Source organism: Cebus imitator, unplaced genomic scaffold (assembly GCF_001604975.1).
Source record: "Cebus imitator isolate Cc_AM_T3 unplaced genomic scaffold, Cebus_imitator-1.0 Scaffold217, whole genome shotgun sequence".
NCBI classification, from domain to species: Eukaryota; Metazoa; Chordata; class Mammalia; order Primates; family Cebidae; genus Cebus; species Cebus imitator.
This window is the reverse complement of record NW_016107532.1, coordinates 2,155,848-2,168,556: the sequence shown is the minus strand read 5'-3', so window position 1 is coordinate 2,168,556 and position 12,709 is coordinate 2,155,848. Positions and strand designations below refer to the sequence as shown.

General features: G+C 44.7%; 1 protein-coding gene across 7 annotated transcripts in view; it reads right to left on the bottom strand.

The window, feature by feature from the left end:
- The window catches only part of KANSL1 (KAT8 regulatory NSL complex subunit 1), a 215,256-nt gene that overhangs the window by 173,655 nt on the left and 28,892 nt on the right, over positions 1-12,709 (bottom strand). Inside the window, exon 1 of one of the 7 annotated variants that reach the window (XM_037745983.1) lies at positions 7,644-7,909. The exons of 5 other annotated variants lie outside the window; for them this stretch is intronic. The gene's annotated coding sequence lies outside the window, so the exon portion shown is untranslated. Of the gene's footprint in view, positions 1-6,709; positions 7,317-7,643; positions 7,910-12,709 lie in introns of those variants that run through there. One more of the 7 variants, XM_017549281.2, reaches the window with a different exon arrangement.

The window sequence follows — 12,709 nt, the reverse complement described above, 5'->3', positions numbered from 1 at the left end:
AAAAAAAAAAAAAAAAAAAAAAAAAGAATTCTAAAGCAAACAGGTTATTCTGGGAGGGTCCATGACCAAATTCCTGAGATCCCACTGAAACCCACACCTTATCCCTTCAGAGAAAAGTGAATTAATGACTTTTAAAAGTACATTTTTACAATGCCAATAACATGTTAAATCAACACTAACGTCCATTTTTCATTCTCTTGGGAGGCAACAGGTAAGGGGTAAATCACTAAGTGCAAAAAAATGCAGTCCAATTTTCTGGATACATGCTTAAGGTCTTCAAACATCTTCAGTTCTCCATGGTAACATATGGGAAGTTTAATGAAACTTTCCTGACAGTTGGACTTATCAGACTAGCATTTCTTTACTTTTCTGAGATGGAATCTCACTCTGTCACCCAAGTTGGACTGCAGTGGCACAATCTAGGCTCACTACAACTTCTGCCTCCCAGGTTCAAGTGATTCTCCTGTCTCAGCCTCCTGAGTCGTTGGGATTACAGGCATGTGCCACCATACCCAGCTAATTTTTTCTGTTTTTATTTATTTCAGTAGAGACAGGGTTTTACCATGTTAGCCAGGCTGGTCTGGAACTCCTGACCTCAGGTGATCTGCCTGCCCTGGCCTCCCAAAGTGCTGGGATTACAAGCGTGAGCCACCACGACCGGCCCACGCTAGTATTTCCATGAAGTGTGTCTACTATAGTAGCAAACCAGAAAATAACTACAGTACTTAGCTTTCTGCCTGTTCCCTTCACACCCTCTGGTGGAGGTGCTAACAAATAGTCAAAGACCAAATAGAAAGCAGCAAGAGGAAAGTCTGGATATAAGTTCTTGGCAATTTTTGGTTTAATATCCTAAGAACAACACTGTTATTCACCTTTTTTATTCCCTAATACTTACCCTCCAACTGATTTTAAGCAAGTCTAACCTCAAGCTGTTCCCTTTTTAAAAGGAATTAGGCCAGGCGCGGTGGTTCACGCCTTTATCTCAGCCCTTTGGGAGGCCGAGTCAGGCAGATCACCCGAGGTGGGGAGTTCAAGACCAGCCTAAACAGCATGGTGAAACCCCATCTCTACCAAACATACAAAAATTAGCCAGGCGTGGGGGCAGGCCCCTTTAATCCCACCTACTCCGGAGGCTGAGGCAGGAGAATCGCTTGAACTCAGGAGGTGGAGGTTGCAGTGAGCTGAGATCACACCATCGCACTCCAGCCTGGGCGACAGTGAGACTCTGTCACAAAAAAAAAAAAAAAAGGAATTAAAAGGTGAGGGAATCCATTAAGTCTGATGTCACTTAAGCAAGTTTTTCCAACTAAGAGCAGAATCTGCTGTAATTAAAATTCAGAGTGAGATCTCATTTTGGATTCCCGATTCAAGTTACAAGAACCAGAGTTTTAAAATAACATTTAGATAAAACTGCACTCAATCTACCTCCACTTTACATCTCCTGATTCTCAAAATTTTGGAAAGAAACTTCAATTATAAAAAAAAATTACGACCAGGGGAAAAAAAGGGCAAGTTTACAGTCAACAACAATAAAATACATAGCTAAATAATTTCCCGGTAGAGAGTTTCCAAATGTTAACACTCTATGGAAATAGCTTAAAATCTTGGAAAAGCAAGGCTTGCAGAAAATAACGCTTATTAAACTATTTTGCCACACTGTGCTATTAAATGGGGAAACAAGTATTTAAAAGGTTTCCTCCACCTTAAAGGGACTCTTGGCATAAAGGTTTAAAATCTTCATATAAAATGTTTAAATTTTTCTTTCAGACTGCCCAAACTCATTTGTTTTTCATTCATAAATATGAGCTGTGTTTTCTACTTTTGTGAAGTCAGTTTCTATACACACTATTTTAGCTTTAACTTTATTCTACCTCCTGTGATAATGAGCAGAAAAGAAAACAAAAAAAAACTTTTAATCTACCAAAGACAAGAAAATGCTTAATACATAAAGAAAAATATATATTGCAGCTCTTTTTGGAGTCCAGGTATTTTGGTAAATCACACCTTTTGGCTTATCTGCTCCTATATATTTTGCTCTACATCCTAAAAGGCGCATGGCTTAACAAACAAACAAATAATAATAGTTACCCCCCACCATACTAGTCATCTCCTATGACCCACAATTCTCTCCTCAACCTGCAAGTGACACTCAAGGATATCACTTACCTCCTACATCTTCTGATAGCCTTTAAATGTTGAACTCTAGTACAGTGGATATTTGTCTTTTCTAATTCATACTGTCTTTTACAGCCATAGTGTGGTTCACCTGAGTTTTGAGCTCACATTTCAGGGAATAGAAAGTACTGATGAGGGAATCTTATCTTGTGTTATGAACCACTACTCTGCACAACTTTTAGTATGCCCATAGACTTATATGCAATTTATCAGCATACAAACTATAATTTAAACATACATCTTCAGGAGCAACATGAGAACTAAAAAAAGTCTTAATATAGACTTCCAAAAAACAGTTATAAAGTCAGATTTTAGGAAAAAGACATGGTCAAAGTATTCTTTGCACTGACACAGTAGGCAAGCCAGGTGTTTGGGGCCATTTTACTTAAGAACCTGCCCTGTACTCCTTTCTTAAGGTAAGCAAGTAAAGGGGCACTAGGGAAGGCTTCCCAAGACGTAAAATAATCAAATTGATTGAGGTATTTAAAATGAAGAAAGAGTACAATGAAAAGCTGCTTTAAAACTCTAAATAAGACAGGCAAGGGGCTGGGCATGGTGGCTCACAACTAATTCTAGCACTTTGGAAGGCTGAGGCCGGTGGATCACCTGAGGTCAGGAAAGACCAGCCTGGCCAACAAGGTGCAACACCGTTCCTACTAAAAATACAAAAAAAAGTAGCCAGACATGGTGGTGGGCAACTGTAATCACAGCCACTTGGGAGGCTGAGGTAGGAGAATCACTAGAACCCTGGGGACAGAGGCTGCAGTGAGCCAAGATCACCCACTGCACTCCAGCCTGGGCAACAGAGTGTAGAAAAAAAAAAAGGCAAGGTTACATGCTCACATAGCTCAGCTACTCAGGAGACTAAGGCAGGAGGATCACTTGAGCCTTGGAGTTCAGGCACTCTAAACTGTAATGCACAATGATTACATCTATGCACTCCAGCCTGAGAATCACAGCAAGACCCTGAGACCCCATCTCTAAAATGAAAAAGAAACAAAATCTCTAAACCACTCACTGAGATTTACTCTGGAGCAATCAACAACCACATATTCAGTTTAGCCGAGTGCCCCACCTCTAAACTCAAGGGATGGAATGGAGATCTCCTTTGTGTGGGGTGGGAAGGAGCAATAAACTTAAAAATACATACACCTATCTAAAAAGGAAGTCACTTACTTCTGTGTCTTAATGGACAGCAAGAAAAAAAATGTTTAAGGAATAAGCATTATTCTTTAAACACAGCATTTACTATGACTATTGTTTAGAAAATCCAAGGTGGATTAGTTTCATTTTTTTTTTTTTTAGCACATTTTAAAAATTGCTTGTCTAGGCCAGGCATGGTGGCTCATGCCTATAATCCTAGCACTTTAGGAGGCCAAGGTAGGTGGATCACTTGAGGTCAGGAGTTCCAGACCAGCCTGGCCAACATGGCGAAACCCCCATCTCTACTAAAAACACAAATCACAGCTGGGTGTGGTGGCATATGCCTGTAGCCCCACCCACTCCAGGGGCTGAGGCATGAGAATTGCTTGAACCTGGGAGGTAGAGGCTGCAATGAGCAAAAATGGAACCACTGCACTCCAGCCTGGGCAACAGAGTAAGGTCCTGTCAAAAAAAAAAAAAAATTGCTTGTCTGATATAACAAGGTAACTAAGCTGCTCTATTCACAAAGGGGCCAAATTAGAACCACTCAATACTAAAATACCTTCTCAAACAACCACAACAACCCTATGGTTACAGATTACATGAATCAGGTCATAATAAACAGAACAAACCTAAAACTTGTTATTCACTTTAAAATATAATTAAAATCTGTGGTCAACCCAACTCTTTAGAAGATGCAGAGACGCTGGTTACAATGTAGCATTACTAGAGATGGAAGAGTAGCCTTAGTGACAGTGAAGAAAAAAGTTTAGTACAGAAGTTACTTCACTTCTCACCTTGATATAAGTTCACAAGTGAACTAAGGTCTCATTTTCTAACTTCCAGAATTTTCCAACAGGAAACACCTAACAAAGAGTGCTCTGCAGGTTTAACCAGAGAAATAACGTGTGTAGGCAGGAAGAAAGAAAATCAGACAAAAACTTAACATCTCACGTTAGTAAAGCACCAAAGTCAAATACGAATGTTCTGAATATGGCTTTCAAAAAAGATGCAAGGAAACTTCTAAAATACTTCACTTCAGTAGATTCATAGAGATGGAAAGATCGAAAATTCCACCCTATCACAAAGGCTCTAATAATTCTTAACTGATCATTCTTTTAACTGTTCACAATCACAGACATTTACATATACTCAAATGAGGTGGTCATCAGTGACAGCCATCTTCACCATAATACAGACATTAAGAACCTTTGTAACATTGAATGTTTCTCTACAAGTTGTTCAAGAAATAAAAAGTCAACCACCTCAAATTATGAGGTACTAACAAATACACCAACTATGCTATAGGTCAAAGGAACCGCACACTTTGTTGCATAAACCTAGTGGAAATCCAATTCAGAATTTCATGACTGAGGGTAGGTAGTTATTCCACATTTATAATACATTTTTTAAATTCCCAAGGGATGAGCATTTTTACCTTGCCTTATTTTTAGAACTACACATCACACTGCACATATCACATGACATGATGTAACTGTTAGCAAAGAAAATGGTCCAAACCATTGACAATGTGCATGGTAAGAGGATCAATGCATACTCAAGAATCACATTTCATATCTACTTTAAAAAAGAAAAAATACGCTTAATTCACAATAGATTTTTTAAAATTGGAAAAAATGTCTAGTAAACTATGTAGAAAAATCAGAAATGTACTTTGTATTTTATAAAATAGGTATTTACCCAAATATGAGGAAAACTGATATGAACAAACAGAAATAACATACTTCTAAAACTACAGGATTGAAAGTAAAAATTTCTAGATCAAAAATCGAAATGCTAACGAAACACACTTAGCATTAGGCAGAAAACAATTACTACTCAAAAGTATTCACTGTTGATAGAAGGTTAAAAAAAAAAAAGTTTTAACTGACAACGCCTGCAGACAATTGAAATTTTCTAAATTGGTCAGACAGTATGCTAGAAAAGGAACCAACTACAGCCTATAGAAAAGGGGGAAGGGAAAACACACCCACTTAAGCCTTTGTAAATAGTGGTCCTTTAAATGACCAAAAAAGCAGAGAAAATTGAAATTACAGACCATCCTGACAAAAGAAAAACATATTCTAACGTACTAGTTTCCATACTTGAAAGGACTTTGAAGACGAAGTTCAGTAGGAATCCGTAACTATATCATGATTATGCAAGGCAAAGATTATGTAATTTTATCGTTTATTTTAAAACGTTCTCCGACTCTAAAACTAAAACACGTAAAACATTTTGATCTCTCCAAAGCGGAGAGGAAAGGTTCCTCTGGGCTGCAATTTAAAAATATAAACACACACCCCAAAACAAACAAAAAAACACAATGATTGCTAGCCACGTGACAAAGGAGATGGCAACACCAGGATTGTGAATGGAGGGGAGGGAGGCGAGGCTGGAGGACTAGAGAGATTTCTGGGAACTTTGGGGACTGCGGGAGTCGGTTTCTCGACCCTAAGGGCACTAAACTCCAGCCCCTACAAGCTGTGCTGCTAACACCCTCAAGTACAGTTTTATTAATAGGTCACAGAAAATGCTCCAGTGACCTCCAGGATAAAGGGGGGGGAAGATCGAGGAAGAGGAAAGAGAGCAATTTAAAGTGGCGCCATCATGTCACCCCTTCTCCCCTAAGGCAATCAATAAGCAATAGTTAAGTAACATGTTTCTCTTCAAATCCACATTGGGATACCAACATTGGAAAACAAGAGGATTTTTAAGTAAAACAAGGGAGTAGGGCTGTTTACCGTATGGAAAATAATTAAACTATTTGCTAAAAATCAAAAGACCGTCAGCCGGAAAACAGGCCCCCCAAAAGGCAGTAAGACTCCAACTCACTTAAAAGCAAATAAATGTCTCTTCCTCTTTAGTTAAAACACAAAACAAACAAAAAAACACGTCGGCCTGAGGGAGACTACATCTGAAAACGTAAGTGACCTGAATTTACAGGCAACAAAAATAATAAATGAAACAATCGGAGTTGTGATACAAACCATGCAACGCGCAAGATATGTGTTTCGAGGAGAGAAAGGCCTTTTGCAGTCAAGAGAAGTTCAAGGCGAGAGCCAGAGTTTGTTTGGGGGGTTCTTTTACGGGGATAAATCATGTTCTCCAGGCCGCCTTTTTAAATAGAACGCCAAAGGAAAAGCTGGCGAACGAGGCGGCAGCTGCTGGGGAAGGGCCCCCGCACACCCCCGCCCTTGGGGCGACTCCCAGCCCGGACCCGCAACGGGGAAGCTCGGAGAGGCCATTTAAAGTTCCGGGGGTTTTTTCTCCCCTGCCCTGCCTTTCTAGTTAACAACTAACAAAGAGAGAGAGAAATGGGAGCCACAGGGAGAGAGAGGAGAAGGAGAAAGGGCAGCGGGAGGAGGAGAGGAGCAGCAGCAGCACCTACCACGTGATGGAAGAGCGTAGCCCGGGCGGATTCAGCCCCACAAAATGGGCGCAGTTTGCAAACAGCCCCCCGGCCTGGGCGCCGAGGGCCAGCAGCGGGCGGGGGCGCGCGACAGCGGCTTCGGCCCGGGCCCGCCGCTCTCCTCCCCCCCGGCGCCCGGAGCCGCCCTGACTTTCCGGGCGGGGGGGCGAGGCGGAGGGGGAGGGGAAGGCGGCGGCGGGGAGCGGCTGCTTTTTCTTCTCTTTCGGGCCCTTTCTCGGCCTTCCTCCGCTCCGGCGGGGCCCGGGCACGGCCGGGGACCGCAGCCCGGCCGGGAGGGAGGGTGGGCGAGCGGGGGCAGAGGGTGAAGCCGTCCCCCCGCCCCGCACAAACAAGCACCGCCGTCTGCAGCCCGAACCCGCACCCCGGCCGCCACCCCCGGCCGCCTCTTTCTAGCCGGGGAGCGCGCTTCAGCCGTCCCTCGCGCCGCCGCGGCGAGACGAGTCGGCTTCGCTACGGTGCTCGGTTCTCCCGCCGGCTCGGCGAGCGGTGGCGGCGGTGGCGGCGGCACTGGGAAAATGGCGGCCGAGCTCCTTTTCCCTCCCCCCCTTTAATCTGAAGCGGAGGGAGAATGGAGCGAGCGAGCGAGCGGGCGAGCGCCGGGGACACGGGGAGGAGGGACAGCAGCGCCTCCGCCGGCTGCGGCTGCGGCGGCGAAGGGCCGCTCCACCCCGGCGCGCCGCCAGGGGGCGCCCGCCACGCCGCCCCCGCGGGCCGCCAGGAGGCGCGGCCGCCGCCGCCTCAGTCATGGCTCCTCGCCGCGGCCGCTGTTTTTGTGCCTCCATCTGCGGAGGCCGCGGCGCCCGGCCCCAGCTGCCCCGGACGTGCGGCGACGGCACGCAGCACTGCGGCAGGCGGTTGAGCCAGCTCTCGCTGCAGCCAAGGTGAGGCTAACCTGAGGCACACTGACGCCGTCACATTCCCTCCGTGCTGGGGCCGGCAGTGCGGCGCGCCGGCTGTGAGGGACAGGGCGGGCCGGCGCCGCGGTGCGAGAGGACTTGAGCGAGGAACTGTTTGCACTGTGTAGTAAAGAGGCTAAGGCCGTCGGCGCCACTCTATTCCAGGGCTAACCGTACGCTGAACCGGGCAGAAAGCGCCCTGACCAGTGCAGCGGCTGCCGCCACCCGCCCTTTGTCCTAGCAGCCAGCCGTACACTGCAGCACGGTTGGGCACTAGCCCCAGCACCGCGCTCCGCAGCTACCGGGGGGGGGGGGGGGGGGGGAAAGGGGGGGGGGGGGGGGGGGGGGGGGGAGCTGGGGAGAGATAGCAAGGGGAGAAATGCCAGATGTAGGGGGGGGGGGGGGGGGGGGGGGCGGAGCGCACGTAGTTATTGCGCAGGCGCGAGCCAGGGCCCGCGCCGGGCCAGCCCGGGAAGGGGCAGCCGGGAGCCAGAGGAGAGGTGATGGCCCCGCCAGCGCCGAGCCCGCTGGGAACTGTAGTTTTCGTGAACACGCGTCTTGTTTGGGGTGTCATGGCTTGGCAGATCCGCCAAAACAGGCAAATGGCATTACACAATGAGTATTTATGCTTCCTGCCGCCACCAAAAGGAAGTTCATTGCCATGCTAAAGTTTAACAAAGAACTCCATAGAAAAACACAAATCTCACAACAAAAAGCCAACTTCCCACCTTGTTACCAAGAGTTGGTTTAAAGTGGTGGCACCTTATCATTTCTCATGACCAGTTTGTCAGTACAGAATTTTATATCGTTCCCAAAATACGGCCTTAAAATAATGGAATCTTTCCTAGACTTAAAAGAATTCAGAAACATAATGTAATACAAGGTGTCACGCTTACACAAAGTGTAATTCTACCATCCTTTAAAGAAAAAGCTGCCAAAAGATGAGTACAGTACCTTGAGATTTAAAAGACTAATCTAGGATTCATCAAAATTTGCTTAAATGACTGAAGAAAAAAATGGTTCGAATCATTAAATCATCAAATTCGGCAGATAAGAAGGTTATGTATGCTCTACTACCAAAAAGGAAAGCGCAAAATGCTTCACACTTTTTTGTGGCTTACCAGAACCAATATCCGGCATTATACGTCACTTCTGCTGATCAAAAAACACCCAGTTGTTACAGAACGGTTTTAGTCTTCCCACAAAGTTACACTAACTCACCTGCCCCTGCAAAATCTGCACCTAGGTTTCTGCGAGTTTCCATTTATACTCTTAAAATCACACTTTCAAGCCATGGTTCTCAAATATCAAAAGCAGGCAGTTTAGAGTCATAGGGTCAAATTACACAAATAATAAACTAATATATGTATACATATTTGTATACACATCTAAAAGAGGTCCTTAGTCTGGATTTTTAATTTACGACCCTGGGGGAAAACTTTAATTGACTTTAAATGTACACACATACACACAAAAATAGTAATTCCACAAAATACAGCAGAAGTGTATTGGACCAATAGATGGCGAACTAGAGCCCCAATCTGAGGTTTCTGAAATCTAAATTAGCAGAATGAAAAACACCAAATAAGGCAAAGCCCTTTGCAGTGTGTACTTAAATATTAAATTCAGACACACTATAACAAAATAATCTTACTACTGCTCCAAATTTTTAAGACTCAACTGTCAGATTTAATTAGGCAACCAAATAAACAAGGTTATATGAAATACATTTTTCCAATACATTAGGAGAAAGATGGAAAATGTTCATTTTTAAAACCATGTATTTGGGGAAAATATAAATTCCAACTTCCCCTTTCTCTCATTGCTTAGTGCAAGGGTCAGGAGTTCACAGGGTTTATGGCACTTAGTCAACCTGTTTTATATTTTATCTAAAAATCACACATCTTTCTTCCTAGGCACCAATTTTTACTTTTCTTTTTTTGACAGGCTCTTGCTCTGTCACCCAGGCTGGAGTGCAGTGGTGCAGTCACAACTCACTGCAGCCTCCCAGGCTCAAGCAATCCTCCTACCTCAGCCTCTTGAGTAGCTGGCACTACAGGCATATGCCACTATGCCCAGCCTTTTTTTTTNTTTTTTGCTAGATACAGAGTCTCCCTCCAGGCTGGTCTTGAACTCCTAGACTGGAGTGCTGGCATTACAGGCATGAGCCACTGCACAAAAATCTTACGAAGAGAAATAAATTTTCTTAAATTTCCTCCCCAAAAAAGTGGATGTCAAAAAGGCGATTGAAAATGCCTCAACACAAAATAAAACAACAAACAAAAAAAGATTTAAGGAAAAAGGCCTGGTGCAGCAGTTCACTCCTGTAATTCCAGGACTTTGGGAGGCTAAGGTGGGAGGATCACTTGAGCTCAGAAGTTGGAGCTAGCCTGGGCAACATAGCGAGACCCTATCTCTACAAAAAATTACAAAATTAGCCAGGTGTGGTAGCATGTGCCTGCAGTCCCAGCTACCCTAGAGGCTAAGGCAGTATTGCTTCACCCTGGGAGGTCAAGGCTGCAGTGAGCCATGATCATGCCATTGTAGTTCAGCCTGGGTGAGAGAGTGAGACCTCATCTCAAAATGAAAAGTGATAAAAAATAAAAACACCATCACATTTCAAATCACTCTTGGAATAGTCATGGTTGACTTTCCAATAGCCACTCTATTCTGATTAGTTTTAACCCATTCTCTTTGCCAATGACTGGTTAGGAATGGCCATGAGATGTGAGTAGAAGCCCCCAGACAGCCTCCAAAAGAGAACTGTGAGAAAAGGTTATTCAATCCTAAAGATGATGGAGGAAAAAAGTCCCTCTTCCTCTGACAGTGACACCTCAAACTGCTACAGTCACCTTTGCAGCAAGCCTGGAGATGCCACCAACTTCAAAGGGAATAGAGAGTTGGCCAGAAACTTGGTCCTTGGTGATAACATTAAAGCCACTGTATCAACCAGTCTGACAATCTGCATGACTTCTGGATTTCCAGCCACATTAGAACAATGTAACAATAAACATGTATTAATTGTTTAAGCCAATTTGAGTTAGGTTCCTTATACATGAAGTCAAAAAACAATGATTGAGTTCTTATGTTTTTTAGTATTTGTATATTACTTTATGATTATGGTATTTTATATAACTTATCTTATTTCTTCTTCAGAAAAGACATTCTGTGGCCACGCATGGTGGCTGACACCTATAATCCCAGCACTTTGAGAGGCCAAGGTGAGAGTATTGCTTGAGCCCAGGAGTTTGAGAACAGCCTGGACAAAATAGCAAGACCTCGTCTCTTCAAAAAATAATAAAAAAATTTAGCCAGATGTGGTGGCATACGCCTGTAAGTCCAAGCTTCTCAGAGGCTGAGGCAGGAGGATCACTTGAGCCCAGGAGGTCAAGGCTGAAGTGAGCCATGATCACGCCACCACACTCCAACCCGGACAACAAAGCAACAACCTGTCTCAAAAAAGGAAAGAAGGCCGGGCATGGTGGCTCACACCTGTAATCCCAGCACTTTGGGAGGCTGAGGCAGGTGGATTACCTGAGGTCAGAAATTCAAGACCAGCCTGGCCAATATGGTAAAACCCTGTCTCTACTAAAAATACAAAAATTAGCCAGGTGTGGTGGTAGGCGCCTATAGTCCCAGCTAATGGGGAGGCTGAGGCAGGATAATCACTTGAACCCAGGAGGCGGAGGCTGCAGTGAGCTGAGATCATGCCACTGCACTCCAGCATGGGCGATAGCGTGAGACTGTCTCCAAAAAACAAAAAAGAAAGAAAGAAAAAAAAGAACAGGAAGGAAGGGAGAGAGAGAGGGAAGGAGGGAGGGAGGGATGGAGGGAGGAAAGAAAAGGAAAAGAGAGAGAAAGAAAGAAGAAAAGGAAAGAAGGAAAGTATTCCCTCTATACACAACTCTGTACCTATCCATCTTTGTCTATATTCTCTCTACCTAGAAAAGCAAGACCATCCCTCATCACCACCATTCCTTATTCATTCCTCTCTCCAATCCACCTACAACTCATGTTATCCTCTTACATTCCACCACACCACTGTTATCATTTGCTTATTTCCCTTAGCAATAACGTAGGCTGGGCAAGGTGGCACACGCCTGTAATCTCAGCACTTTGGAAGGCTAGGGCGGGCAGATCACTTGAGGCCAGGAATTCAAGATCAGCCTGGCCAACATGGCAAAACCCTGTCTCTACTAAAAATACAAAAATCAGCCAAGCATGGTAGTGTATGCCTGTAGTTCCAGCTACTCGGGAGGCTGAGGCATGAGAATCATTTGGGCTCAGAAGGCAGAGGTTGCAGTGAGCTAACACCACTGCACTCCAGCCTAGGTGACAGAGGGAGACTCTGTCTCAAAAAAAGAACCAATAATGTACAGAGTTGGCACTACATCACCCCTGGTTAAATGCTGTCTGTAATTCCTCTGAGATTTTCATATACCAGTCTTGCCACCTCAAGCTAGCCTGAAAGCCCTTGCAGGCAGGAACTGTGGTGGTTCTTATTTAAGATCTGTAACTCTCATCTACAGATAATAAACATACTCCAAAAGGCACTCTCTACCTTCTCTACCACAGACCTAAACAAGCCAGAAATTCCTATACAGAATATTCTCTCACAAATTCAGTACCATGTATGTCCAAACTAATCTCAAAAGAACAATGAATCCCTTTTTTTGCACTTAAAAAAGAACCAACTGTTATATATTAACTGAGGACAAGTCCTAAAGCCTAGGCCATTTGGTTTCAAAAGCACCAGGACCCATTTTTTGTTACCTAGGACTTAGCCGAGAGCCTGGCACAAGAGACACATCATAAGAACTGACTGAATAGTCGGGCGTGGTGGCTCACGCCTGTAATCCCAGCACTTTGGGAGGCCGAGGCGGGTGGATCACGAGGTCAAGAGATCCAGACCATCCTGGTCAACATGGTGAAACCCCGTCTCCACTAAAACTACAAAAAATTAGCTGGGCATGGTGGCGCGTGCCTGTAGTCCCAGCTACTCAGGAGGCTGAGGCAGGAGAATTGCCTGAACCCAGGAGGCGGAGGTTGCGGTGAGCCGAGA